Raw genomic sequence first — 6377 nt, forward strand, 5'->3', positions numbered from 1 at the left:
TTGAGATTTTTGTAAAATTTTCACTATGTAATTTTTTGTAATTCTTAGTTTGACTTTGGTAAAAGTCAAAAGGGTGCACTAGATGAATGTGAGGGGTAAAATTAAATGTAAATAATGGGTGGTTAGTATTTATAAGTTGTTTTGATGTAAATGTGACCTCATTTATGAGAGAGGTTGGAGTCAAAGTTAATTGTAAAAGTTCTTTTTAACATCCCTAGACATTAGGGTTTGGTTAGAACACCTCATGGAACAGTTCCTAGAGTCATTGATTCAACCTCTAATAGTGGGGAGACATTTTTTTGGTCTTTATGTATCAATTTCTCAGTGATAGAACAAGTTGGATTTCAAAGGAGAGAACTACTGTATCTTGTACATGTACATTTTCTGCAAATCAAAGGACACAATTTGCAACCATTATTTAGGAATTCATGTGCAGTAAGTTTTTGATGTTATTTTTTCTCTGTGAAGATATTAATCTTCTCTTTCCATTCATAAATTATTCAATGGTTTTCCTTACATTTTATAAACAAAATTATTTGCATAAATATCTATTTTGATGGAAAAATAATTATGTGTTACTTTATTTCTTCCTTAATGAATTCATGTTTCATGCTCATTAATACCTTTTGCTTCTTATAAACACTACACTACACTGAAAAAACCTAATACCCATCACAAAAGTAATGCCACCTTTCTCCTTTCTGTATTTTTTCTTATAACCCTTTGATCCTCTCACCTAGCTACCTAGTTTTTCTCCCTTATCTAGCAACAAAACCCTAAATTTTCCAAAACCCACTTGAACCTAGCTATCTAGCCTAAAATCCTTTACATTCCAGTCATCTCTTTGTTTTGATTTCATAGAGAGAGCCCTCTCTGGTTTGGTAGGACTAGCTACCAAACTAAAAGCTTCGTCTGTGATTACCTCCATTAATCTCCTCATCAGCCTGGGACATTGTGGAGGATAACAGAGGGCATGAAAACTAGGGAGTGCCAAGGTGTTCTAGTGAATGTAATGTTCCCAAGTCATGGAAAAATGTAATGTTAGTTGTAAGTTCATATCTGCCAAGGTGTGTTATGGAATGCTAGGGCATGCTAATATGTGCTAGATAGTATGAAGACATGTCAAACAAGATAAGACATGCCAAGTGCGAAGGCATGCCAAGATGTACAAGGGTGTGACAATGCATGCTAGGGACTGTCAAGGGAACAAAAGGGAGGAAAAAGTTAAACTACAAGTAAATGAACACATAATAGGGTTAATAAGTCATTAATTTACCTTTTCCATGAGGGTCAAGCTAGGAAAACCAACACTAGGTGCCAATAGTTGCCAAGTGCCAAGTGTCAATGCATTCTCAGTGCCAAATATTCTTTTGTTTCTTCTCATCTAGTTTCCAATAATTGATCTCTAATGAATTTAATATTAAACCATGTAAAATCATACCAAGTCATCTCAACGTATGCCAAACATGCTAATACTTTCCAAGTGCCGACACATGCCAAGTGCCAATGTGCATTAGGGAGTTGGATGCATGCTATGAAGTGGAAGAGCATATCAAAGAGTGTTAAGGTGTGCTAGTGAGTGCTAATGCATGCTGAGGAGTGTTAGGGAGTACTATGACAACACAAGGGAGCACTAGGTCAAAATGCATGGAAGTGAATGAATATAAGGGTGCGTCGGGGAGTGTTAATGAGTGCTAGCTATCATGCCAAGGAGGGAGTGACAAGGTATGATAAGAACGGGTAAGGCACGCCAGGTAATATCAGGAAATGTCAAGAAATGTTAGAGTGTGCTAGGTATTTTGGGGGTGTGCTAGCATGTGCCAAATAGTGCCAAGGCATTCGAGGTGTTAAGACATGCTAGGATGTGCATGGTGTCATAGTATACCAGTATGCATCAAGGATTTTCAAGGCAAAAAAATGAATAACCAAGATAAAATACAAGGAACTGAACGCATAAGAGGGCTAATAAGTCAGGACTTTATCTTTTTCAAAATGGGCATGCTAGGCACACTTATAATATGTTCCAATATATGGCAAGTGACAATGTGTGCCAAGTTCTAATGTTTTTCAATGCAATATTTTGCAAAGGTGTTCCAGGGCATGAAAACACATGATAGGGGAGTGCTATGCTATTCTAGGGCATGCCAACATGTGCTTGGGAATCCTACTCATGCCAAGATGTTCTAGGTAAAAAGATGTTCCAAGACATGCGAGGTGCCGAGGAATGTTAGTGTACCATTCCAAAGCATGTTAAGGTGTGCCATGAGTGTTGAGGAGTGCTAGGTCTCTCTCACTAATAGAATTGATAGAGCTTGATTATGTATTAAATAATATAGCTCCTACACGCACTAGTGGAACTTTATCTAAAGGAAATTTGCTAGATAATAATCCTAATAGAGATGAATCATGTGTTGACTCATACGAAAACTATATTCTTATGACTTGTGGGAAATGATACACACTAATTAATTCTTAACAAATTGACTGACTATCATAACCACTATGACCTTGGACACATAATACAAAAGACTCCACAACAATGGTCTTAAATCATTATCTTTTGACAAAAATATAGTAACAAGTACATAGCTTCATCAAAAACTCATTGGAATGATCGATGACGACGAACATTTTTTGACCATCACCAAAAGTTGTTAGGTAAACTTGACTCAGGATAGAGTCAAAGTTGATCAGGTTAAACACTGATGGTTTTGGGGCACATGGTATTGTGCACCCATAGTATTCTGCCTGTGGTATTATATGTAATGGAGCTTATAAAAGGCTGGAAGGACTTCATTGTAATGCAAGACCTGGAGGTGACTGGTGAAGGCTCACATGGTTGGATTGGCCAAGGTTGTTGGAAATAATACTGAGAGGGGGGGTGAATCAGTATTATTAAGCAATTTACCAAATCTTCCTTATTTGATCTTTTGAATTATTCTTGCATATCAGTACCATAAAATAATGAGCTTGAATAAAGAAAATAGACAGTCACACCAAAGAACACAAGATGTAAGGTGGAAACCCAATGCGGGAGAAAACCACCTGCTGCAATATGTCTCTATCTTCTTTCAAGAAATTCTTTTACAATGATTTTGTACTGGTGCAGTCCTTTACCAGCACGCAGGCTGCAACCTGCAGAGAGCTACAACTCTCTCTCGTTTTCCAGTTTCTCCTGGAAGGGAGCTACAACCCCCTACTTCTTTTCATGAAGAATCAAATGATCAACAAGTATATAACAGATACAGTCCACTACAGATATCAGATCAGTAATTACAGAAATAACCCAGAACACCTTATGAACAGAAATATACAGTCAACAGATCATCTTAAGATAGGGACGCATATTTTCTTTCTGTGGCCTGCGACTGGACGCAGTCTACCCTCCGCTGTTCTGCGTGCAGACGCACTGTTCCTCTATGCTTTGCTGCGACCGGCGCACCCCGAAACACTATCGCGCCGCGTCTTTTGCTTCAGAGACGCACCCAATAACACAGTCGCGCCGCGTCCTTTGCCTCAGAGACGCACCTGAGCCTTTACTGTACTGCGTCCCGGCGCACTTGCCCTTCACTGAACCTGCGTCCCTTCAGATATAAAAGATATGAGGACTTCAGAACCAACCCAAACACTCAGATCCACAGATCTGATCATGCGCCATAGAGATCACAGTCCATTAGAAGATTCGCCCTCATAGATCTGGACTAGATCTCACCAAAAGATATTCAACCAAGATGATGCTTAATCCAAATGAACTCCTTTGCTTTATATAGGCAAGCTTCTCCCCAAAACATGGAACAATACCACGAGCCGACACCATAGAAACACAAAACCGTCGGCTAGATACCACGCAAGAAACCCCCACGTGCTTTTCTCTGCCTTGAAATGTGTGCACTGGGCGGACGCACCTCCTGAACGGCTGGCCGGCGTCCCTGGACGCGGGTTCTGTATTGTATACCTGCGGGGACGCACTTGCTGAACATATTTCCTGCGTCCTTCTTGATTTATCACCTGAGTGGGTTTGCCATCAAGGACAACACCTGAATCATAATGCCAACAATCTCCCCCTTTGGACTTGATGGCAACCACATAATCTTCAGCTTCATTCTCCCCCTTTGACATCAAGAGCAAAGGGTATGCTCCCCCTATGCTCATGCATCTCCAGATCTGTAACCAGAAATCCATCATGAAGGAGATAGAGACATATTGCAGCTATTTCCAAGATCTCCTTCTCCATAATGCCAACAATGCATTATGTGCTCCCCCTGAGCCTATACCACCAATAGGAAGATGATCAACAGTAAGATGATGCATCAACAACCCCCAGCTTTTGCCTGAGGTATTCAAAAGTGTCCCTGGGCAATGGTTTGGTGAAAATATCAGCAACTTGTTCCTTAGAAGGAACATACTCCAACTTGACCTTCTGTTCAAGTACTTGTTCCCGGAGAAAATGGTACTTGATTGGTATGTGCTTGGTTTTTGAATGCATAACCGGATTCTTTGAGATGCTGATTGCACTTGTGTTGTCACATAAGATAGAGATTGGAGGTGTACAAGTGATTTGATAATCCTGCAAAGTCTGCATCATCCAAAGGAGTTGGGTGCAACAAGATGCAGCAGCAACATATTCTGCTTCAGCTGTAGACAAGGCAATTGAACTCTGTTTCTTGCTGAACCAAGAGACCAGTCTGGGACCCATAAAGAACGCACCACCACTTGTGCTTTTCCTGTCATCCACGCTTCCGGCCCAATCTGCATCTGTATAGGCATGAAGAGTAAGATCTGTATCTCTAGGATACCATAAGCCATAATTTTGAGTCCCTTGAAGATATTTGAAAATTCTCTTCACTGCTTGAAGATGAGTCTCCTTCGGATTTGCCTGAAATCTTCCAACTATTCCAACTGCATGCATGATGTCTGGTCGGGTACCTGTTAAATATAGTAAACTTCCAATCATAGATCTGTAGGTTGGTTGATGTACAGCTGCAGATTCATCATTTGCACTGAGACTGCATCCTGTGACCATGGGTGTACATACTGGTTTTGCATCTTCCATGCCATATTTCTTCAAAATCTGCTTGAGATACTTGGTTTGAGATAAAAGGATTCCTCCTTCCTTTTGTTGGATTTGCAAACCAAGAAAGTATGTCAGTTCTCCTAGCAAGGACATTTCAAATTCTTTCTGCATGACTGAGGCAAAGCTTTGACTCATAGCTTCTTCATTGCTGCCAAAAATAATGTCATCTACATACACAACAAGTATTAGCAATTTGTCATTTTCAATTTTTATATATAGATTGCTATCTGCTGAACCTTTTGAAAAACCTTGTTGATGAAGATATTTGTCCAACCGGTAGTACCAAGCCCTTGGGGCTTGTTTGAGACCATAGAGAGCCTTTTTCAATCGGCATACAAGATTTGGATCATTTCCAAGAATGAAACCATCTGGCTGTTCAATGTACACTTCTTCTTCCAAGTCTCCATTCAGAAAGGCTGATTTTACGTCCATTTGAAATACTTTGAAATTCTGAGAACTTGAGAGAGCAAGGAACATTCGGATGGCCTCAAGTCTTGCAACAGGAGCAAAAGTTTCTTCAAAGTCTATTCCTTCTTGCTGTGCATATCCTTTACAAACAAGTCTGGCTTTGTTTCTAATTACTTCTCCATTTTCATTCAATTTATTTTTGAAGACCCATTTTGTTCCGATAACATTCTTATCCTTTGGTCTAGGAACCAGCTCCCAAGTGTTGTTTTTTTCGATTTGCTCAAGTTCTTCATCCATTGCTTTCACCCAACATTCATCTTTGCATGCCTCTTTCACATTTTGTGGTTCAGTAGAGGAGAGTAATGCCAAATAACTTGAAGCTTCTGCAACTGTTCTTCTAGTTTGTATACCTGCTTCTTTCTGTCCCATGATCTGAGATTCTGGATGGTTCTTTTGAACATATCTGGATGGAGTCTTTTCTTCTATTCTTGTTCGTTCTTCTGCTTCTTCGTGAGGTTCTTCTTGAGATTCTTCTTGCGGTTCTTCTTCTTCATCATTCTGTCTTTGAGGGTGGCTTTCATCTTCTTCGATGTCTTCACGATGTATTTGCCTAGGAATGTATCCCTTCTCATCAACCACTACATCAATGCTGTCAACAATTTTGCCAAGTCTTTTATTGTAGCATTTGTATGCTTTGCTATGTGGAGAGTAGCCAAGAAGAATACCTTCATCTGCTCTAGGATCAAGTTTACCAAGCTGCTCCTCAGTATTCTTGATATAGCATTTGCTCCCAAAGATTTTGAAGTGCTTTACCGAAGGAGTTTTACCACTCCAGAGCTCATGAGGAGTTTGAGTGCTGTTCACTCGGACATTTGTCTTGTTGAGAATAATAACC

This window comes from Pinus tabuliformis, chromosome 2_2, assembly GCF_031772625.1.
Source record: "Pinus tabuliformis cultivar Carrire ecotype Pingquan chromosome 2_2, CPIR1, whole genome shotgun sequence".
Taxonomy (NCBI): domain Eukaryota; kingdom Viridiplantae; phylum Streptophyta; class Pinopsida; order Pinales; family Pinaceae; genus Pinus; species Pinus tabuliformis.